The sequence below is a fragment of the Ambystoma mexicanum genome, chromosome 3p (genome assembly GCF_040938575.1).
Source record: "Ambystoma mexicanum isolate Mex_15411 chromosome 3p, UKY_AmexF1_1, whole genome shotgun sequence".
NCBI lineage: Eukaryota > Metazoa > Chordata > Amphibia > Caudata > Ambystomatidae > Ambystoma > Ambystoma mexicanum.
In genome coordinates, this window is record NC_090925.1 from 227,307,647 (window position 1) to 227,332,875 (window position 25,229).

Below are 25,229 nucleotides of genomic sequence, written 5' to 3' on the forward strand. Positions count from 1 at the left end.
TTTGCGGATGAAATCAAGGATTGGGGCCCAGATCCGAGTGAATTTGGCCATTCTATCCGATGTTAGAGCTGACAGCTTCTCCACTGCGATTATTTCCCATATTTTGACCCACCAATATTAGAGACATGGCACTTCTGGTGTCTTCCAAAGCCTAGCGCAATTTATTCTTGCCACCATTAATGCATGTGAAGTGACGTCTGCATTCTCTGAAGGGTCACATACCACCAAAAGTAGTTTTGGGGTTCCCTCTTTTATCAAAGTGCACCCAGAGCTTTTATGAGCTTGGGTCCAAAGTCGCTGCCATGATTCGTCCAAAATATCCTTACCTAACTCTCGCTCCCAACAAAGCATGTACGGGAGCTTACCCCCTGGGGATGCATTTTCTAACAAGCGATAGCAACAAGAATGTTTCACCGATTCCTGGCGCTCTTGTACACAGAGTTTTAATTCTGTGGGGGTAATTGGCGATCCAGCAGTGCAGTTGAGAGGAGCGGAAGCGCTCATTCTCTGCCAGGGCCAGCATCTCCTTACATGCCATCAAAGTGAGGGGTATGCCTTCATTCTATAGGTTGCCCAGTCGGTGTGCCCCTTGTGATTCCATATTCACGAATGCCTTATTGCTCCAACCAGGTGTGAATGCAGGACTTTGGAATACTGGAGATAGAGGCCCCAGTCCCGAATGGAATCCATGCTGGGTGCATGCCTTATCCCAGTTTTGGAGAGTGGTATTTATCGTTATTGGGAGGCTCTGGTGAAGGTGTCTCACTTCCCTGGGGAGGAAGGGAAGATGCACTAGTTTGAAGGGAGAGCAATTTTGTTGAATAACTTTCAATTTTGGATCAATTTTGGATCCCTCTCTTTAGTTGGCGCATGAAAGAACCAAAGGATTGACGGGACATTGAGACCCCATACACGCTTAGATTGGAGAATGGGCTTGTTGGTATTCTCTGGGTCTATATCTCCAAATGAATTGGCCTAGTGCTTTCTGGGGTTCAAGAAGGTCTCAATCCGGAATTTGGATCACGAGCGCTTGAAAAATATAGATACGTTTTGGGAGCAGAGTCATTTTCGTTGCATTGAATCAACCAGCCAAAAAAAAAATCATGTAAATCCCAACATTTCAGCATCTCTTCGGCTTCCTTCCATAAAATAGTGATATTAGTTATCATAAGGGATCATATTTCGGTGTAAGGCACACTGCCAGATAAGATATCTCCCCGTCACCCCAAAGAAATGTAAAATTAGATTTAGAAGAATTCAGAATGTCTGGAGCCTCAGTTCTACTCAGGCCTGCTGCTTTCTCATGATTGGTATGGACACCTGAAATGTCAGCAGTTCCAGCAGGGAAGACACAGTCAGTGCATATAACGTCACCTTATGGGTGACTCCCCCACGTGGGAACCCCTGGCTATGGGGATGAAGGCGAATCTTCTGAGCTAGTGGTTCCAATGCTAAGGCACACACAAACAGGGATAATGACAGCCCTGTCTAGCTCCCTTTGCCAAAGGAATCACGGGTGACCAGTGGCCATTCACCTTAATTCCTGTGGCAGGAATCTGAACATTTGCCATGAATAATTTGGAAGCATTTCGACCAAATCCATATGTCGGGAGGAGTACCCCTAGACCCAGGACATGCTATCAAAAGCATGGTGTGCGTCTAATGAAATACGCCATATGCCATCTTGAAATTGGGGAGCCACAGTGATGAGATGTATTACCCTTGGAATGTTATAGGGTGTCCCCCTATTTTTAATGAAGCCCATTTGATCACTATTGATCACTATTGATTAAGTGTAGGAGAGAATTGCTTAGTCTCGGAGCAAGTATCTTACTGTATAGTTTTGCTTCTGTATTTAAGAAGACAATGGGCAGCAGGGTGAACAATCTCCAGCATCCTTTCAAAGCTTCAGAAGTAGCGAGGTGGGTGGTTCAGCCATGGAGACTATCACCCTATCCATGTCTAAAAAGGAATGGAATAACCTAGTTAGATGGGGATTCAGTATTGCGGAAAAAGATTTGAAAAATGTATTGGAGAGGCCGTCTGGGCCAGGGACCTTCCCCAGTGGGAGGGAACAAATTACCTGTGCCACCTTGTGATGATACCAATGGACCTATCCCTGTTTTCCTGTGCAGTGACTTAATCCCATGTGGCATTGGGACGGCAGCCACTACCTGATCCTGACATCGTGGTGTCTATATGAGGGAGAATCATATGGAAGGAGACAACTACCTGGGAGATACCCTGAATCCATGGGATGAGATGTTATATCCCCCCCTTTCCAATGAGGAAGACCCTCTTACACCCAAGACTAAATAATATATTGTCAGCGAACAGTTCCCCCTTTTAGAGGATGTCAAGAAATCGTTTCTCTACAGTACTTTTGTCAGGAGCCCATCTTTGACTCAAATACCCACACACTCATTACACTTTTTGTTTCTAATGTTCCTTTATATTAATTATCTGAGGAGAATAAAAACAGCTAAGGGTTAAAAATCCAATGACATTCATGGAATCCAAATCCCATAACCGTGCAGGTACTGAGACAAAGAGGAGGACGAGGGAGTTTGTGAAAAGTGACTGGAGCTGGAAGTACAGCACGCAGGCTAGTTGTTTTAGCAGGTGCTCGACCAAGACATATACCATTGTAATCTTTTGGTTGTACGCCTGCATGAACATCTCATACTGTTATTAAAACACGTGTTCCACCAAGACAGAGGAAAACTTCTCTGCTTTTGCTTTGTAAGGAAGGCATTGTGTCAAAGTAAGACAGACCCAAGTCATGACAGATCAAGTGTGTTTATTAAACTTTAAAAATGGGTGAGATAAAAGCCTAATCTAAACCTAAATCTAAGATGTGAGCAAGCTATGATCCTCAAATAATAATAATAATACCGTCATGGTGGAATCTAGCCAAATAAAAAGGGCCCATACTAAAAAAATTACTATTGCCAATATTTACCGCTAAGTTATAAAGTAGTGTGGAATCACAAGAAAAAAACAAGAACATAAAGGATGATAAGTCAGTATGTTAAGGCCGGTGTCTCACTTCCCCATGTTTTTAGCTGGGCTCCTCCAGAATGAGCTTACAGTTTCTTTTCCTTGATATCAGGGCCTTCTGTGCCCGAGTCTCTTTCTTGCAAAGTCTCTTGCTTCAGAAGGTCTGATAAGCTATAAGCCACATAACAAAATGTTCTTTCTGGTAATCTTCACATCGGGTGATTACTCTTCACCCTTGGATACCCCTCAGCCGTGCTCCGATCATTCTCTTATCGTTAGCCCCCCTCAGTCAGGTTCAGACCATCAACTCACTGTTGACATCACTCAGTCAGGTTCATGCTTGTCATCACAATGGTCACTGTATCTTACTATTTACCCTAATTTGCAGGCATCCCTCATTTCACAAATGCGGGATCCACTTCCCTTAGGTTTCTCCTGGCATCCCTCCGTTGGGTGCACAATGCCATTTTAACACAGTACAAAAAAAGAACAGTCATTCTAGACCCCTTAGTTTCTTCCCTTTACCTAAGTCTGGGTTTCAGCCCACTGTCAGGATTTTCCCTTAAGCCCTCAGTCAGGCTTCCACAACGTGTCAAAGACTTTAGACTGTACAAGGGATTTGGCTTGACACTCGTATGACATCTTAGACAACTCACGCCGACCTCTCCTAAGGCATCTTGGTATTTGTAGTTTCCACAATTTTAGCTCAATGTATACTCTTTGTTCAGGAGGGGGTGCCAGCTAGAGTCGTTCGAGTGAGCACCCACGCGGCGCCGGACCACACTATTTCTGATACCAATTGAACTTACAAAAGACCTCTTTCTACTATCTTCTTTCTTCTATACAATGTTGTGACTATAACCTTGAGTCTAACAGAGTCCGGTACACTTATCAATTTCTTCCAACTCACCGACTTTGCTGAAATCTTTGGCATTTCTATTGCCGCTGGAGTCAAGGACAGAACCATTATGGTAACCGCTTCTTCCCTGGCTAGGAGTGTGGTAGGGTCTCATGTACTGCTGACATCTGCTCCACCACTCGCTAGCTGCAATTCCCGATCTTACGTTTCCTTTGTCGGAGGCTTTGTGGGTCTGGGTTGAAAAGGTTAAGGGCAATTTCCTCCTGGTCGTCCTTTCAGATCTGCACGCATTTTTCCTCCATTTGAATTGCAGTCCCAGAATAACCGATTCCTTGTGTGTTCGGCCTTGCTCATAGTGTGCTCTTGTGCAACACCTTTTATCTCTGTGGGGAAGAGAAAGGGCAGTCAGGTGTGTGTTGTTATCGGCAATTGCCTGACTCTGCCTGGCCCTTATGTTGGTGTATGTCAGGTAAATAGCTCTGGTGTTAGTATGTTGTCTTTCATGGTGTGAGAAGGTGTTAGTGTTGGGAAAGGGGGGTACTCTTTCTAAATATCCCACTGGATAGGATGGGAAAAAGGTGTTATAAGAAAGGGGGTACCACATCTCACCCTTCGGTGTCCCACTTCCACTCCCTGAATACCCCTCATTAAGGTGATCCTCCCGCACTGGTCCACCCCCATGAACTGGATACAATAGCGATGGCCATGCCTGGACACCTGGATGACAGCTCCCTGGGGATTATCGAGTGAGACACCTTCAGATTTCTCACAGCTCCCCTCCTACGGAGAAAATTAGTTGGAGCAGAAAATGGAAGCTTGCAGGCACGTTAAATCTTCCATTTTCTGCACCGCTCATTACAAAATGATACGCAACATGTTTTATTGTCAACATAAAACTCTTAAATCGGCCCTTTGTGTTACAATACGGTTAGCAAATCATGAAAGTAAATGCAATGTAGGTATTGAGTGGTCTGCTAAATAAATGCATTATGGCAGGTAGGGTAAAGTTAGTACAAAGCTGTTAACAATGCAGCAGAGGGAAACAACAACTGTGATATGAAAGAAGGGTTTTCATAAGATTGACAAGGTAAAATAATGTCCTTGTTGAGATGTTTGTGACTATTTGGAATACTCCATGTGATCATGGAAATGTTTTCAGGAGTCTGTGCAGTTTATGGAACCAGAAAGAAAATAGGGACTGTGTTATCACTTGAGTTGAGGGGGTCTCAACAACCCCAGCATACCCCCAAGATGACAGATGTCACCCACAGAAGCATCACCACAGGCCATACCCGAATGACATCACCAAAGTAATCATATAAAGGCAACATGGCTGAGCACACCCTCAGAGACATAAGAAAGCTGCAATACAACACACATGATCTGCTGGCTGACCCCGAAAAAGCGATTATCAGCAACATCGAAGCCACAGCTGCATTGAAAAGAATTGGGAAAGTTCAAAACACAGGGCTGCAGCCTGATACACTGCCTTTTCTGAGAGATGCGAAAAATTCTTGGCAGCATGTCCAGCCCTACCAAGGATACTGGGGAAGAGGACTCGAGCCAGCTGAAACGATATAGCACCTTCAAGGACAAAAAAGGCTGAAATCCCTCATAGATGCCAGCAGAGAAAATAATGTGTACAGTCCCTGAACACATGACTTGTATCTGGAGAACAGAGCCCATTCAGACAGATAAGGTTCTTCCGATCAAATTGAAGACAGAAGATAACAATACATGCAACACAAAATGAATATGGAGAATGGAGTGTGTTAGGCAGAATTATATGCAGTACCCTTTGGGAACACCACACACAATTAAGACTACAAGTGCAAGTACACATTCACCTTTGGTACAAGCCTGTACTACCCAGTAAAGTGGTAGAGATGGCTGAGCAGCCAGACTTATCTCAAGAGCAAGTGAGCAATATCAAAAGTTACACAAAGGACAGCAATCACTATGGTTCAAAGAAACACTGACTCAAGATTTCTGAGTAAAATAATATACATTTATTTACACATTCATTTGTAAAACAGTTCACTAAGTAAAGCAGCAGAAAAATCACATTCTTAATATACTACACAACGCCCAATCAATTCCGGACAAGTTAAGCTCAAAATGAAGGGTGAGCAAAATGGCACTCCAGCAATTTAAAAAGGTAGGGAAAGACAAGGTTATAGAAAATTAAGCAGCACCAGCAAGTAAGTAGGCAGGGCAATCTGGAAAAGGCTTGCTACAATGTGGATTCAAGTCAATAGGCCTGGGCCAATGTTAATGGTTCAAAGTCTTTGCAGAGGATAACACAGTTCAGAGTAGTTTGCGGTTAAGTCTTTGCCAAGAGTTCGAAACGAATTTGGTCAGAAGAAAAGTTATTTAAAACAGTAGCCAAGGACAAGCCCTCGGATTGGCGAACGATTTAAAACACTTTCACCGCGGTCGGACGCAACAAACACCTGGGTTTGAACAGTACCTTAGAAGAAGAAGAATGTTGTAGCTGAGGCAGAAGTTCCTGGCAGATCCTGCAGTCTCACGGTTCCTGAAGCGACTGTCAGACTGATACAAAGGAGGAAGACTGGAGGGTCCTGCACTGCTGAGGGAAGAAACCAGCAACAGAGCAAAGCAACAAATAAAAGGTGCGCTCCTTAAAACCCAAACAGGGTCTGGTCATCCTGGCTATCCAGTTCACTGCAGCTGTGCACAGGAAATTTGACCAGGGAAGGGAGGCCTTGCTTAGTGTTTGGAGAACTGTTTGGTCCCACCAGCTCAATTGAAGAAGATTCCTTGCCGATCTTCTCTGTCCTCGCAGTTTGGAGGTTTCTTACCCGCAGCAGGGCTTCACCGGGATGTTCAATCGTGGTAGTGGTCCTCTTGTTTCAGCTTCTCTTCGGTTCTCTCGATCCAGTGGCGACTCTGCCTTTCAAGTCCCAGAGACCTGCTTTTTATGCAGTTTTCCCCCATTCACACAGCCTGGCTGTCAATCACACAGCAGGGTGGCTGTCCTGGCAGGACAGTCACCTAGCCAATCAAACAAGAGTGTGACTTGGGTTTCCAAGGGAACCCTGTGCAGGGGTCCCAAACCCCCTCCTTCACATTCTGTCTACCCAGACTCTCAGGTGCCTAAGGAGGGCTTCTGTGCATAAACCCACCTAAGGACGGCAAACAAAGGAACCAAACCTACTAACATAGCCTAAAACAGTACCAAAGATATTTTCATAGACTGAGGTAGGAAAAACATGGTAGATACCACTGCCACCAGCCAAATCTTAAAGAAAGGGGAACAAAATAATGTTCCATGAGAGACAGACAAAAAAGGGATGACTATAAACCCTTTCCAGTACTCTCTGTAAGATAGTTTGTACGTGGTATGTGAATTTAAAAAAAAATCTAATAAAGTCAATGGCAAATTTACATGTTCTGGGAGACAATAGTCAGTCCCAGAAAATGGAGTTTATAGTGGGAAGTCTGAAAAAGACAACCCTGTGTCACTGCACTAAAGGTGCCGTGTGACACACAGTAAAAGATGATGCCTATGGAGTAGGTGAGGCACCACAGTCTATGAACACAAAAATGTTAAACACATAGCAAAACACAGGTAGGAGTGGCAAAAAAGGCTCACACTCTTACCAGGTAAATACATAAATCCTAGAAATCCTGTTACAAACATCCTAGAGAGACCATCAGCATTTTGGTGGTGACATCCTGACTTGCTTTCAATGGTGAAATCAAACCCTTGCAGGCAGATTGACCATCTTAGTAGTTTTGGGTTTTCCCCTTTTATTTGCATTAACCATCTCAAGGTTGGTGGTCTGTCTGAATCACAAAAGTAGATCCATACAAGTATGGTCTAAACGTATTCAGAGACCAGACAATGGCAATACACTCACACTCTATGGTTGCCCACCTTGGTTCTGGTTCCTTCAGTTTCCTACTGATGAAGCAAATGGGGTGCTCCCTACCTTTCTCATCCAGTTGACTAAGGCCTGCACCTATACCTGTATTGGATGCATATGTCTGCACAATGAAGGGTTGGTGAAAATCAGGAGCTCTTAGGACTGGAGCTTAACAAAGGTATTTCTTCAGGTTTTCAAAAGCTTGAGTTTACTCCTCATTCCATCTAAACTTTTTAGGGAATTTTGGAGAGGAGACTACATTCAAAGGAGAAGCTATGGACACACAGTTCCCAATGAAATTCCTGTAGTACCCATTGAGACCTAGGAAAGCTCTCACTTGGGTTTAACTAGTAGGGGTGGCCAGTTTTGTACAGCTTGTACTTTGCTAGGCAATGACCCTATTTCACCTCCTCCTACCTCATGCCCAAGGTAGACCACTTTGCTCTGACCAATTTGACATGTGCTTGCCTTTACGGTCAGATGGGCCTGTGCAAGACCTGCAAAACATATCCTAAGTGATCAGCATGTTCTTTCCAAGTGGGGCTGAACACTGCAATGTCATCCAAGTATGCCATGTAGAAGTCCTCAATCCCATTCAGAAATTGATTGACCATCCTTTGGAATGTAGCAGGTGCATTCTTTAATCCAAAAGGCATAACCTAAAACTGGGAGAGGCCTGCTGGGTTTGAACATGCAGTTTCCTCCTTGGCATGGTCTGTCAGGGCTATTTGCCAATAGCCTGACGTCAGATCAAATGTACGGGGGCACTCGGCTGCACCAAGTTTATCCACCAGTTCATTTGTCCTTGGTAAAAGATCGGCATCAGTCTTAGTGACTGCATTTAGAGCTCTATAGTCCACACATAATTTCACCTCCTTGGATCCTGCCTTTGGTACTAGAACAACTGGACTAGACCATGGACTTATAGATGGCTCTATAACCCCGAGATGAAGCATTTCGTTGACCTCTTCCTTTATGTGGGATCTTACATGTTCTGACATTCTGTAACCTCTGCTTTTCACAGGTAAACGGTCACCAGTTAGAATGTCATGCTGGACCCAAGGGGTCAAGCCTGGTGAAAGTGAAAACAAGGAAGCAAACTGATTTAACAGAACCTTGCACTCCTTCTGTTGTTCAAATGTCATATTAGAAGAGAAATTGACTCCTTCTATGTTCTCATCCAAATGTTGGCCTCTGAGTAGGTAAAGTAGAAGTTCAATCTCCTCCTCCTCTTGAGCTGAAGCTAGAAGCAAAGCTCCACTTCTGGTCTGGAGACATATGCCTTCAAACGGTTGGTGTGAAAGACTCTGTGTGCCTCCTTAGGTCTGCCTAAGTCCACCATATAGTTCACCTCTCCAAGTTTGCCCACAACCTTGAAGGGTCGTATCCATTGGTCCTGTAAGGCCCTCTGCCTTGTTGGCAACATAACTAGTACCAGTTGGTCTTGAGTAAACTCAACTATGTTGGCCATCTGGTCATGCCAATGTTTGACCAGAGCCTGACCTGATTTCATGTTATTACTTGCTTTTGCCATCATGTGTGACATTCTCCTCCAGAGACCTATCACATAGTCAGTCACTCTGACTGGCTTGGGGGAAGAAGCACTCTCCAACCCTCCAACCCCTCCGTAATCAGGGCCAATGGACATCTTACTGAATGGCCATAGAGAATTTCAAAGGGACTGTAACCAACTCCCTCGTGAGGGACTTCACTATAAGCAAAGAGAAGGCATGGCAGTAGAGGGTTCCAGTTTCTTTTAAGGGGTTCCTCCAAAGCACCTATCATGCTCTTCATGGTACAATTAAACCTCTCTACCAGTCCATTTGTCTGTGGATTTTAGGCTGTAGAGAACTTGTAATTGACACCACAGATTTTCCACATTGTTTGCATGTAGTGGGACATAAAATTGGCTCCTCGTCGGATGTCACTCCCTTAGGAAACCCTATGCTGGTAAAAATACCCAGTAGAGCCTTAGCCACGGCCTGAGCCGTAACAGTCCTCATAGGTATTGCTTCAGGATACCTAGTAGCATGGTCTACTACAACCAGGATAAACCTGTTTCCTGAAGACGTGGGAGGGTCAAGGGGACCAACAATGTCGATGCCCGCCCTCTCAAAAGGAACTCCCACTACTGGGAGAGGCACCAAGGGTGCCACTTTCATGGCTCCACTCTTGCCAGAGGTTTGGCAAGTATGACAGCTCCTACAAATTTGTCAACTTATGAACCCATCTTAGGCCAGTAGAAGTACAAAGAGAGCCTTTCCTTGGTCTTTTTGAAACTTAAATGAAAAGCCAAAGGTACCCCATTGGCAACTGTAGGAACTGGAGTCTGTTTTCTAGGGGTACTAACAGTCTTTTGCAGTCCCCAGGGATAGACTCTGTTGGTTCACTGTAGAAGATGCCATCTTCCCAGTGCAACCTATGCTTCCCAGCTTCTTGCCCATCAAGCTGAAATGCTGCCTGTTGTTGAAGACCTTCAAGAGTAGGACACTCTCTTTGTCCTCTGCTGAAGTCTGCCCTGTTGGGTACACCTTCTGGCTGTAAATACTGCAGCTCAAGATGGTCAACAGGATCCAGATCTCCAACTACAGTTGGAGATCTGGATCCAGAGTTATGTCTTCATCCTCATTTGACTCTTCAGAAGCTGGCTCAACCACACAGGGTTGTACCTCACACTCAGCCTCAGCAGGTGTTACTTTGGACAATCTTTGGGATGTTCTGGCTAGTAGCAAGGGGTACTATCTGCTTTCTTCCTGGAGGTGTTGGGTTTCCCCTTTGCCTCTTTCTTTCCAGAAATAGCAGTGAGCAATGCCTGTGGACTGGGGGTGATATCTTTCTCTATCAATTTCCCTGGAGAGCCTCTCAAGGTCCTCTGCCTTCCAGGCCTAGTGAGCTCCTGTTTCGGTTTACTGGGAGGCCTTGACATACTAGACATAACTCCAAGAGATTTCAAGTCATTACCCAACAGGACTCCCCCAGGTACTTCACTTTGCACACTAACAGGTATCTTTACAGTCATGTCATTGCACTGGATGAGATCTGGTAACTAGGGAAGCATTTGCACAGGGCCACCAGCTAACTTGGTTAGGTGTGTGGGTGCCTTAGCAACATCTTCTACCTTGAAAAATTATTTATCAACCACAGTTATGCTGGCTCCAGTGTCTCTAATGGCAGGGTTCTCCTGACCATTCACAAAACACCATCTTTATAATACTCTTTAGTATTATCTGGGATGGAATTATAGACATCTAAATTCTGTTGTTCCCACAAACCCAAGGACACTAAAGAAACACTAGCTGAGACTCTCATGGGTTCATCAGCCAGTAGGTGAAAGTTTCCACTAGCCATAGTCACTTCTACCTCTTGGCAGAAGGCTATGGAGACAGTGTGGACCCCTGAAGGTTTACCCATACATCTAGGATCCCCTTTCACATGGTCAGTTGACCCACACACATAACATTTCCCAAATATGTTGATGAATGGGGGCTTGTTCTGACCTCCGTCTGGTTTTGGTCCAGATGGTATACTAGCCTGATTTGGTTTCCCTTGTGGCTTACCCTTATTGTTTTCTTTGGGGCCCTCTTTTGGATGGGAGGTATTAGAATTTTCGTTGTTATCTTTCTTTGGCTGCTTTCCCTCATCCTTCTTCTGAATTGCCCCAGAATCCTTGCGAGTAGCCCTGTTGGCAACCAACAAGTCAGCAGCCTTAGCTAACTTCTTTGGATCTATCTCCTTAGAATCAGCCAAGTGCTGTGTGAGCTCAGGAGAGCAAGCATTTTAAATTGACTCCAACATAAAAAGATTTCTCATACCTTCATACGTGTTTACTACGTAACCCTTAACCCAGCCATCTAAGTTCTTCCAACATACACATACTCAGGTATCCCAAGGGGTAGCATCATGCTTTTTGAGGTCCTAAACCTCTTAAGGTACTGGGAAGGGTTCTTCTCAAATCTAGAAATTAAAGCTAACTTCACACACTCGTAATCCCTTCTATCCACCTCGCCCAACTCTATCACAACATCAGATGCAACAGTGGGTAGCCTAGAAAAGAGCCAATGAAGCAACTGATTTCCTGTAATATCTTGAATCCCATGCTTATATTCAAACATTGCTACCCAATCCAAAATATCAAGCTTAGCCTCATACATACCAACAATTTCTTTAGGCATATGGGGTCTCTTAGGACTTGAAGATCTAAAAGACTCCGGGAGAGAAGCATTTTCAATAGGCAATTTCTTCATTTCTAGTGCATGGTTCAACTCCATTTCTCTGAGCTTAAGTTCTTGATGCTTTTGTTCAGTTTGAGCATTAATATATTAGTATTCCAATTCAAGCCTCATCTTTTCTAGAGCAATGAATTCAGGACTGAGTGTAGGACCTGATGGGGTCTTAGTGGACAAAGGTTGAAGTTGCTGAGCAGGTAGAGGAGAATTAAGGCCTACATTGTGAGACACATCTCCCTCATCTACTCAACCATAATAACTGACACATTATCATCCTCATCATTTTCCATATTTTTTTGTTTCTCTAGCAACCTTTCAATTAATTCTGCCTTTAACAGAGAGATTCCTTTCTCTGCACAGATTTTTCAGATAATCCACTGTGTAACTAAGGAGGGTCTCCTGACTGTAGCTTTCCATATCAGACATGATTAAAATCTGCTTTTTAGTTATGCTTAGCCTTGTGGTTAGTTGATCCAAGGTAATAGCAGCACTCTAAGTGTAATTACTATACTTTATCCTCACCACTGTACACCAGTGTTAGGCAGAATCATATGCAGTACCCTTTGGGAACACCACACACAATTAAGACTACAAGTGCAAGTACAAATTCACCTTTGGTACAAGCCTGTACTACACAGTAAAGTGGTGGCAATGGCTGAGCAGCCAGACTTATCTCAAGAGTACAGTGGGCAGTATCAGACATTACAAAAAGGACAGCTATCACTATGGTTCAAACAAATGCTGACTCAAGGTTTCTGAGTAAAAGAATATACATTTATTTACACATTCATTGGTAAATCAGTTCACTAATTAAAGCAGCAGAAAAATCACAATCTTAATATACTACACAACACCCAATCAATTCTGGACAAGTTCAGCTCAAAATGAAGTGTGGGCAAAATGGCACTCTAGCAATTTAAAAAGGGAGGGAAAGACAAGGTTATATAAAATTAAGCAGCACCAACAAGTAAGTAGGCAGGGCAATCTAGAAAAGGCTTGCTACAATGAGGATTCAAATCAAAAGGACTGGGCCAATGTTAATGGTTCAAAGTCTTTGCAGAGGATCACACAGTTCAGAGTAGTTTGCGGTTAAGTCTTTGCCCAGAGTTCGAAACAAAGGTGGTCGGAAGAAAAGTTATTTAAAAGAGTAGCGAAGGACAAACCCTTGTATTGTCGAAAGATTTAAAACACTATCACCACGGTCGGATGGAAAGAACAAACAGAAGAAGAATGCTGTAGCTGAGGCAGAAGTTCCTGGGAGATCCTGCAGGCTCACGGTTCCTGAAGCGACTGTTGGACTGACACTAAGGAGGAAGACTGTAGGGTCCTGCACTGCCCAGGGAAGAAACCAGCAGCAGAGCAAAGCAACAAATAAAAGGTGCGCTCCTTAAAACCCAAACAGGGTCCAGTCATCCTGGCTATTTGGCCACGGGAGGGAGGCCTTGCTTAGTGTTCAACAAACTGGTTCATCCCACCAGCTCAAGGGAAGAAGATTCCTTTCAGATCTTCTCTGTCGTCGAAGTTTGGAGATTCGGACCCGCAGCAGGGTTTCACCAGGCAGTTCAGTCGTGGTAGTGCTCCTCTTCCTTCAGCTTCTCTTCAGTTCTCCCGATCCAGTAGTGACTCTGCCTTCCAATTCCCAGAGACCTGCTTTTTATGCAGTTTTCCCCTTTCACACAGCCTGGCTGTCAATCACACAGCAGGGTAGCTGTCCTGGCAGGACAGTCACCTAGCCAATCAAACACAAATGTGACTTGGGTTTCCAAGGGAACCCTGTGCAGGGGTCCCAAAACCCCTCCCTCACATCCTGTCTACCCAGACTCTCAGGTGCCTAAGGAGGGCTTCTGTGCAGAAGCCCGCAAAAGGATGGCAAACAAAGGAGCCAAACCTGGTTTGGCACACAGAGTAAAACACGAGAAAGATATTAAAAAAATAATGTTGAATAAACCCAGCCAGAACCAAATAAATGTAAATGGGATACAGGGGATTTAAGTTTGAGGCTACTAACATAGCCTAAAACAGTACCAAGGCTATTTTCATAGACAGCAGTAGGAAAAATATCATAGATACCACTGCCACCAGCCAAATCTTAAAGAAAGGGGAACAAAATAATGTTCCTTGAGAGACAAACAAAAAGGGATAACTACTAACCATTTCCACTACTCTATGTAGGATAGTTTGTATTGGGTCTCTGAATTTAAAAAGACTAATAAAGTCAATGACAACTTTACATGTACTGGGAGACAGTAGTTAGTACCAGAAAAAGGAGTTTACAGTGGGAAATCTGAAAAAGACAACTCTGTGTCACTGCACTAAAGGTGCTGTGTGACACACAGTAAACATAAGATGCCTATGGAGTAGGTAAATCTCCACAGTCTATGAACACAAACATGTTAAACATACAGCAAAACACATGTAAGAGTGGGAATAAAGGCTCACACTCTTACCAGGTGAAAATCCAGCAAAGCTGCTGAGGGACTCTGTAGGTAAGGGAAATTAGCCATTCTGGAAAATTCTCCCCAACAGAGTGTCCTAGCTCAAATCTGTGAAGTCAGAGGGGTGAAACAATAGTGGGACGCAGGTGGGTCTCTGAGCTCACTTCCCCACCCATAATATTTGCCCACATGCTGGGAAAGTTCGTAAAATGAAAAGGCTTGCATTGACCTGGGAGGTGTTGCCAGGTGGAGCTACCAGATCTAGCCAGAACAATCAAATTATCTTTCCCCTATAGACTGCAATTATGCCTATACTGTTCACCCAATCCTATGTCACCTAAGAGCAAGGAATGTGTCTGTTGGTTGTGAGGTCATGGCAGCTCAAAAACTCACTGCCCACCTGTAATGAGCCGAGAGTACATTTGGAGCTGTGGAATCCTTGTGTGTATCCTTGCTTGTAATAAATAAAGCAGCAATTTGTCACATTTCTGGACTCCTCCATATCTGGGCAGGAGCAGATTTCCCTCATACCTATCTCTGTTTTCCTAACTACAAATCACTAGGGCACTCAGAAGGTAATGGCCCATCTACCACACCTGGTAGAAGCCTCTCTAGACCTTATTTACTGACTGGTAGAGGTTACATGTATGGGGTTGAGTGCAGATCTTCATGAGTGTCTTTTCTAAACAGCAATATCAGGAATTACTCAGTGGAATCTCACTTCGAAGGCATGCATGCACAAATGTGCAATACAAGAAAAACAAGAGCAACTTCTGGCTGAGGTCTTCGCTGAATATAATGCAGTTTTGCAACAGCCACAGGATAATAAACAACGATGAACTGGCCTTAGATAAAGTGCCTTTCAGTTCATAGGATCTCCAGAATCATAGTTCTTCACCAGCAGGCGTTACCAGAAACTGTAGACAAATCCAGTTATGGGCAAAGATCAGCAGCCATGAGATGTGAGATGTCAAATTCTAAGGTACGCAGCAAGTCTGCAATCGCCTCTAATCTGGTTCATAAGGGGAGGCCTTTGCAACCAGTGTACACTGAGCATGTTTCAATAGGTACGCCCTACCCTTCTTCAAAGCGATGAAATTAGGGACATTCAACGTATGCCATCCAAGGCAAGCTCAGTTTATTGTTAACAGTAGCAAATTGACAATAATAATACAAGTACAGGCATTTGCACGAGAAAGAGGTTTGGTCCCTCTAGATGAAGATAGAGGCGTCATCATCACTGACACAGCTTGGAAGAAAATACGTACAAAAGGTTGGTGACTGAAAATTGACTGAGCCCTGTCATAGACAAGGCACTGCATTATTATCCACTGACAGGATATCTATTTTAGGTTTGCTTTGGCTTCAAGCTGGTTCTGTAATAAAGGCAGAGAAATATTGGTGTGTATGCTGTAGCTCTGCGACAAGGATAAACCTGTTAGATCCTTCTGGACTCTGGTGGTGGACTGGTTGGATAGTGTCTAGCCATCACCAGTGTAATGGATTCCTTGGGTTTTGGTTCTTGGTCAGTCCCGCTAGAGTCATGATAAATGCACTTTGAGAAAAGGTGGTTATACTGAGCATTAACACTTTCCATTATTCTTGGGTGGATAGCTCATGGGGCAACATGCTCACCTTGGAAGCAAGACGACACAGAGCACCACGGGTTCGATCCCTGGGTCTGTGCTTAGAAACCTCTGGGTATTAAGAGCGTTATAAATAACCTGTCATATCATAACCTACCATATCCCTGAAACAGATCAAAACAATTCTGGGAAAGTCATAACAGAGTGAAACTGGACAATTGGATTCAGGATTCAGGATCTAGTGATCGAGCCAGAAAGAAGAGCATAAAAGTGTCCTACAGATAATGGTACTAACTGCAAGTGTATGAGTTGACTTGGTTGGCCTTCAATGAACTTTATGTGTAACCCAATGATTACGATAATCTCTATGAACTGGAAATGTGAAACCCAGTTACCACAAAGTATTGCCATCACCCCCATTTGACTTCTGACCCTTAAAAAGAGTTCAGTGAGATTTCGCTGAAGGAAATATAGAAATTGCTTTGTGATCAATCTAGAGGATAACTAAAAATATCATAATATACTAAGATGCCAATGTCTGTAGTAACAGAGGGCCACGTGCCACATTCTCAGGAGAGATACTCAGGCGAATGAGGCCAGTCTTAGGCTGCTGCCTGCACGCTTTTAGAACCGAGAATTCTACCCAGAGCCAAGAGGTACATTTCGTTTTCATTTTGTTAAAGATTTCAGCCTTGCCCGTTCCGCCAGGCTATCACTCCTACAGCATCCTCTTCTTTGTCCTTATAGCCTGTATGGGGGGGTGGGGTGTGGTGGGGGTGGTGTGTGGTTGTGGAATGGGAAAGCCACTGGTGGTCCTTTTGCCGGTGGCATTTTAACACCAGCATTGAGACCTATTACATTTGCAAGCATGCGCTGTATGGTGTTCTAGCATCGCTGGGCCCAATGGATAAGAATGTGGCTCTATTCAGACAAAGGAAGATGTGGCATATGCATGGTGTCTCTGAAAATGCAGTCCACCGCGCAGTGAGGTCCCAGATTCATTGTCCTATTTCTACCTCTTGAGAAGACGCTTTGCCTAGGCGATGACAATGACCTTGCCGCCATTAAGATAGAGAATCTCCGATACAGTTCTGTTCCACAGTGTGGCTCGTTACTGGTGCACCTTAGAAGCAGACTCCAGCTGCTGCACAATGGCTGTGAGAGGCTTCACGCAGAGTATCTCCCAGGGGGAGAACAACAGCAGGAAAGGGAAGAATGTCACTCCGGCTCCTTCTCATGGGAAGGTCCGTTGCTTCACTTCCGAGGTTATATTTCCACCGCGTGTGCTAGTCTCTGTCATTCAGAGCACACCTTTCTCTGCAATGCTTTTCTATGGCATAATGGCTTCGGTATGCACCATGGCAATAATAATAATAATAATAATAATAATAATAATAATAAAAATGATAATAATAATAATAATAATAATAATGATAATATAATAACTAGCTGCACCTGATGTGTCATACACAGATGTATCGTTAAGTCACTTGCTCTATCTGTCCATCTCTCACACATTTTCTTGGTTTTCACTGTATTTCCATGGCCGTGTCCCTCTCTCTAGCTATCTCTGCCTCTCTCTCTCTCTCGCTGTGCTGAGAGGAGTCCCGTTTTCAGGTGTGATCTATCTCTCAGTTTGGCCTGGCACATTGTCACTGTCATATTGGTGCAGTCTGTTTCTCGCTCTTGTTCTGTGGCCATGCTGTGTTGCCGTTCGCCCCCCTCTCTCTCTCTTTCTCTCTCTCTCTCTCTCTCTCTCTCTCTCTCTCTCTCTCTTTATCTCTCTTTCTCTCTCTCTCTCTCTCTCTCTCTCTTTGTCATTCTGAGTTTAGTATGGTATACACGCCCTCTCTGTTACTATGGTCTGATTGTCTCAATCCCTTCCCGATTCCTCTCTCATTTTTCTATATCCGCTTTCCACGTTCACTCTCTATTTCCCACTCTCCATCTGTCCATCTCTCTGTCTCTCTCTCGCTCACTCTATCACTCTGTGTCCCTTTATATCTCTCCAAGGGTGAGTCTCTCTTTCATTGTGTCATTCTATATCACCCTCTTCTGTCTCTCCTGACATCAATGCTTGTGTGTGTGTTGCCCTCACGTTATTCCCGTCTCACTTATATGACTCTATCTTGTTTCCTATTCTCCATCTCTTTCTATATATTCTTTGCACTATACCCATGCACCCTGCTCTTACTGTACTCCCTCTCTCTCTCTCTCTCTCTCTCTCTCTCTCACACACACACACACACTCTCGGCCCCCTCACTTCTGCTCTGCAGAGTGGTGGGTAGGACATACGATGTTCTTTAATTTGTAATGTGGTAACTCTGTCAGCAATCGCAGAACTGTGAATGCTAATGAAAGACATATGAAAATGAAAGTCAACTAGCCAAATAGCAAGCACGTCAATCAAGTCAAGCAAGTCAAGCAAGTCAGGCAAGTCAAGCAAGTCATGCCATTAAAGAGGTATTGGATTGGACTGAATTTAAAATGTGCTAATGCAGGCATCTTCAGCTCTGTCGTTCAAGGAGATGTGGTAGTTGAGATCCACTTGGAGGCGTTATCTCAAATGACAGTTCTCATTAGGATTGCATGTGGGGAATGGTGAGTCTCTGTCGACACCCATCATTTCTTCCACACATCCCAGTTATTTAGAACAGTGTCACCAAAGAAAAAAAAAACTCAGATATCTTGAGGGAAAAGGATGGAGGTGTGCTGTTTTGATTGGAATCCCCTCGCCCTAATTCCCTGGCAACTCCCCTTGCATTTGGAGACATACATCGCCATTGTGTGGATCCTCCAAGAACGTTGCCATCAAATTGAGGGTGCATTGTCCATATGGGGATAGGTGAGCTGGAGGTGGATTGCCTCTACCAGGGATGTTGTGGTTCTGCTCATTCTGAACCACAATCACAAGACATCCTGGTCACATAGTCAACAGGTATGTTTGTTATTTCTATGTATTTCCAGTAATGTTTGTGTCTGGTATAAGACTTGTGTCGATCCCATAGTACTATCAAGCAATCAGTGGCCAGCAATCAAAATTAAACATTATGTTTACAGAAGAAACATGCTATTGGTTTTAATCTGAGTTTGACTTTTTCCAAGAAGGGAGGACATATTCAGAGCAAATCTGCTGTGTGTTTTCAGCAAAATAAGCTAGGTGAAAAAATAAAAATATTACTAACACTGTAAACTTTCTTTTGTCTACATTATCACTTCTAGTATTTATTATAGTCATGAAACAAATGCTACACTTGTGTTACTGAGCAGAGATTATTATCAAAACTTCCAATTCTGATATCCATAATTTGACATATTTTTCTGTGATCATAAATGTTAATACTTGAATCAATAAATGCATCTTGCACACTTGGCTTGCTGCTCATTTTCCATTTGAAAACACTAACTTTGACATTATTAACCAGCTATTCTCATTTTGAGAGCCTCAGGATTTAGAATTGAGGGTAATTGTGTAGTGATATTGATTGCTCTATATGGGTCTGAGGGTCACCCTTCGTCACCGTTCAGTAGCTAACTATTCCTTTCCTAAAACCAAGAGACTTGACACATTTTATGAGGAGCTCTGAAAGAGTAAGGATGAGGATGACTGTGTGCATGGGTCTTTTGCAATGCTCAAACATTCTTAGAGAATTTAGAAAATAATATTATACATACTGTGAGGGAGGCATGGTATCACAAGAAGACACTGACGCAAGAGCTGTAAGTTTCCAAACCTTTATTGATAGTTTAAAAGGGGCTGGGAAACTCCATTTGTTCCCTATAACTATGATGGGATTATTCTCTACCATTAAAGAAAAATAAAAACAGCCCTAGTCAACACTTAGTCAAAATAAAATGGCCTATACTAATAAACCTAATGCCCGCCCTAAAGGGAATGTGTGATGCAAAAAGGAAAATCAGTGTTATGATATGATATTGCATTTATAACATGCCTGTATACAAGTGTTTCCAGGCAAGACAAGGAGGAGGAACAGAGGGAGGACAAAACAACTATCTTACCAAGCCTTCTTGGGTCTCATTATGAGGTTGCCGATCTGGTAACAACGGAACCGGTATGCTTGCCGGTAGCATTGTTACCGGACCGGTAAACTCTAAGTTGTGCCGCGGGTGCCTTTTATTCTGCCAGGTCTGCCCAGGCGGAATGAAAGACACTTGCGAGCACAGCATAAACGTTATAAACGGTGCTACATGCATCCCCATTCCCTTTGAGCCCTATGGGGCTGAAATGGGAATGGGGATCTACCATCACCGGTACCCGTGAAAGGGCAATTGCCGGGACCGGCGGGGTCAGAATACCCTGGTAATTGCCCATTTGAGTGTTCTGGACTTTTATGCCAGTATGGAGGTAGCCTTGCCGCTCTTACCGGCAAGGCTACCTCCAACCTCGTAATGAGGCCCTGTGTGTCAGTCAGATCGCGCAAGTGCGGGGAAGGGGAGAAGTGACAAGGGGGTGGGCGGGATGGAGTAGTGCAGGTAGTCAAACAGAAAAGTGCAGCCAGGGTTGGCTCAGTGCAGGTAATCAGAAAGTGCAGCCAACGGGTGGCTCATAAGTGCAGAGAGAAGGAACTGTAGGGTTACATATACAGGCCACAAGTGCTGGTGAGCCAAGAGGCAGTGCAAGGTGCAACTGGACATGCAGGAACGTGGGCCCAAGCTCAGAGGGTGGCTAGGTGAACAGTGCATGGAGCAGGTGGGTCATCAGCAGGGTAGAGGAAGAGAGAAAGCGGAAGTTAAAAGGAAGGTCTCTTTTGATTCCAGAACCAGACATGGTTCTGCTAAAGTTTAAGAGAGGCTTTGAGGCTGCTCCAGAGGAAGTCCCCAGGTGAAGAAAGAGATCTGCCCCCAACTCTCTACTTGGAAAAGCGACTGACCATCCAAGTGTTGGAGGTAGATGAATGGAGAGTGCGAGTAGGGAGATGTTTAGGAAGAGAGAGTTGGAGGTAGTGATATTTCCGGACCCAGAAAGCCTTGTGGACAATGCAGAGGATCTCAAACTTGATCCTTGCTGCCACTGGGAGCCAATGAATAGATTTCAGAGCTGGAGAGGTGCTGTCATGTTAAAAAAAAATGTCAGTATGGCTGAGTAAACTCCCTGCCCCACATTTTGTAGCACTGGGTAAGGTGGCACACTTGGACCTTGTGAAACACTATGGCTTCGGACACAAGGATGCAGTTTGTTTTGTGGACCAGGGCCCACTTGGCCTTCCACAAAAAGTCACTAGTTTATCCGCTGGTCCACTCAGCTTTAACTCACTCAAGTCCAGTTCACCTTTTAGCTTGTAATACAGCTCAACAAAACAACAATTCAGTACAGGTTTCCCATCCTGTCAATCACAATTTGTGGGGTTCCCTACCCCAAGCTTCATTCATACCTTCATAGGCTTCCCTCCATCGGGCTCTAGCCTCCTTTCACTTTCCTTCCACTGTCAAAGACTTTTCAAAACTGCAAGGCTTTTGCTCTTACCTCGGCATGACCACTTTGACCTTCTTTCTTCAAACATCACTTTTCCTCTCCTACACCAACGGCGCTTGGTAATTGTAGTTTCGAGTACAGTACTTATTTCAAAGTTCAATGATATCACTCACATCAAGGTATCTCTCTGCCGGGATCAAACCTAACATTTCAAAGACATCATTCACATCCATGTTTCCCTCTGACAGGATAAAACCTAACAACAGTTCAAATCTTGCATCTCGGTTTCTTTCTCTCTCGACCAGCCACTTCTATGGCTTCAGACATTTCAAAGAGACTTTCGATTGTGCAATCTTCTTATGCAGGACCACTCTGTTACTTTGTATCTCAAATTAACTGTTCTTTACAATGCTTTGCTTTCTCTCACATCTTATCGGCACATGCGCAACCTTCATTTGTCGGATACTGCTGCCATCAAGTTTCGTTTAACACAGACCAAACTTTCATTGCTTTCACCAACTCACTGCCTGTGTTAATTCATTTTTGTCTTTTGCGGCTTTGATCCTGAAGTCAAGGCTGATACTGCAACTGCTGCTGTACCTCCCCAAATGTGCCCTCCAGCCGGGACGGTGGCTGGTTTTCTTGAAACATAAAAGAGGTTTGTCTCTTCTCTCTAGCTGGGCTTCCATGCAGAACCTTCAAGGTCCTTCGGAGGTAACAATCTCTCGCCGGGGTGTCAAAGGTTTCTCTGTACCTCGGTTCCATCTCTTGGCCTGTCACTCTGCTCCGCCTGGTTCGCCGTTGCCCTGCAAGAACTGCTCCTTCTCATGCATCGCCATGCTCCGAGTGGTTCTCAGTGTTCCACCTTTTAACCATGTGAGGAGAGCTAATAGGTACCAGGTGTATGTAATTAAGATCAAGTGCCTGACCCTGTCTGATCTTATTAGTGGTACATGTCCAATGTATTGCATGGGTGGTAGTCCTTTCAGCCATAGACATCCTCTTCCTTGGCTCAATGTTTGTGTATGAAAGGGGGGATCTGGGAAGTTGGAATATCCAATCAAATAGAATGGGAAAGGGGTATTTGGAAAGGGGGAAAACCGTGTATCGCCATCGGGCGTTCTTCCCATGCCCCCCCACCCATGTGATCCTCCTGCACTTGTCCACCCCCAGGGTCTGGATCAGAAGTCGATGGCTTTGCCCTGGCCACCTGAGTAAGGGATCCCCGGGGGTTACACCCTATGGTTTTTCACAATACATATTTCCGTAGTAATAAAGAAAAAAAATAATGTTTCAGCCCATGTATCGTAAAATAGAGCACACCGATTTTTCCAGTTTGGCATGAACCTACATTTCAACAGGAATCGGTGCACTGAAAAAAAGTTTGAAAATTGACTTTTACAATTTTGAGATACTAAGGATTTAATATATATATCCATATTTGAAGCATTTGCAGAAAGAATATGCATCTTTATAAAAACTTTAAAAGAGATATAAGAGTTTCCGGGTTGGCACATTACATATTTTACACCTGAAAACTCACATTTAAGTTAGCGTTGGTTTTGATGTTAGTTTTCAGGAGATGTAATGAATGTTCATATTTCATACGAACTAGATTGCAAACTCACATCCAACTTGGAGCTATTTCTGATGTTAGTTTTCAGGAGAAGTAATGAATTTGTATCGTACATGTGAACCGTGCAAAATGGTGTATAAGTGAAAGTCATATACACCTTGTGCACTTATTGAAAACTCACATCAAAGTTACAGTTCACCCTCTTATGACACATGTGCCTATGTTATGCGCTCCTACAACATGTGCTACTATGACACATTTTCTTATGACATTGTTCCTACAACACACACTCTTATGACACATGCACCTAGGACACATGTTCCATTGACACATGCTGCTTCAACATGCAATCCTATGACACACACCTACAAAATACACTCTCTCATCACATGCTCACACAACACATGCATCAACGCAAATGATCCTACGACACACGCTACTAGGACGCATGCTCCAACGACACCTGCTTCAACTACGCACACTATTACCAGGCATGCTACTATGACACATGCTCCTACAATAATGATAATGATAATGATGTGTTATCTATATAGCACCTTTATCCAAAGCGCTTTACAGAGGACATATTTACATACAATATCACCTAACTGAAATTGGTACTCATTTATCGACCTAGGAAGGATGAAAAGCTGAGTTGGCCTTGCCGGGTTTCCAACTTGCGACCTGCAGATCACATGCTCCATTGACACATGCTCCTATAATACGTGCTCCTTCCACACATGATCCTTCGACACACACTCATTTGACACCCACACTCCTATGACATACACCACATACTCACTTACAACACACACTCTTACAATACACACTTACAACACATGTACAGACCCTTCCTGCTGATATACATGCTACTACAATACACAGTACAATGAAACACTTTGATACGATTCACATTGTTATTACACACACTCCTATGAAACTTACTTCTATACCAAAAAGTCCTATGACTCATGTTCCCATGACACATGCTCCTTTGACACAATGGGCCTTTGACACACCAGGCCTCATTCCGAGATTGGAGGTAGCCATGGCGCTATTTGCGCTATGGCTGCCTCCAATACCGGTCCGACACCGGTCTGGTTCAATGGGGACTTACCGGTGCATTCCGACCCTGGACCCTGCCACACATTCTTCTGGCACAAGCTCTTAAGACACACACTCCTTAGACATATACTCCTACAACAAATTCCTGTGACGCACACAACTATGACAAACCACACATTGTTAGAACACACACTCTTACAAGACACACTTCCAACACACTTCCGCCACATGCTGGTATAAGCGCTCCTACAACATGCACTACTATGACACACACTGTTATGTCACGCTGTTCTGAGACATACTCCTATGACACTTGCTCCTATGACAAACAGTCCTATGACACATACCTCTATGACACAAGCTCCTATCACACATACTGTCCTAAAACACACACTATTCCAGCACACATGATATGATATGATATGATATGATAAGTCATTTATAATGTGCCTGCACACATGTGTTTCTAGGTGTGAGATGAAAAGGGAGGTTATGGAGAGAGGACACGACAAACAATCTTACTAGGCCTTGTGTCATTCAGATTGTTCAGGTGCGGTATCGCATTGTGCAGGGGAAAGGGCATGGGGAAGTGCAAGGGGGAGGGGTAAGTGAAATTGGGGCAGCATTGCTCTAAGTATGTGCAGCCAGGACAGCCAGCCTCTGGGTAAGTGCAAGGAAGTGGGGGACTGCAGAGTTTACAGTTACAGCTCCTAGTGTGTGAAAAAGGCAATGCAGGAGAGACCGGTCAAGAGGATCCAGGTACCCAGTAAGACTCTGATGGTAACCAAGCAACCAGTCAGAGCAGACAGGTAGGTCAGCAGGGGAGGGAGGGCGATAAAGCAGGAGAGAAAAGGACGGTTTGAGCTGCTCCCAGAACTACAGACTGTCCGGATCAAGTTAAGAGGGCCAGGGAGGCCATTCCAAAGATAGGCACCTGCATAGTAAAGGGTTATGCCCCCTACTCTCTGCCTGGAGAAACGTCTGCCCCTTAGAGAGTTGGAGGCAGCAAAGCAAAAAGCTCATGAAGGAAGGTATTTAGGAAGAGAGTGTTGAATGTAGTGTGGACCATGGCCCCAGAAAGCCTTGTGTGAGATGCACAGGGTCTTGAACTTGATCCTTGCAGCCACCGGGAGTCAGTGTAGAGATTTCATAGCTGG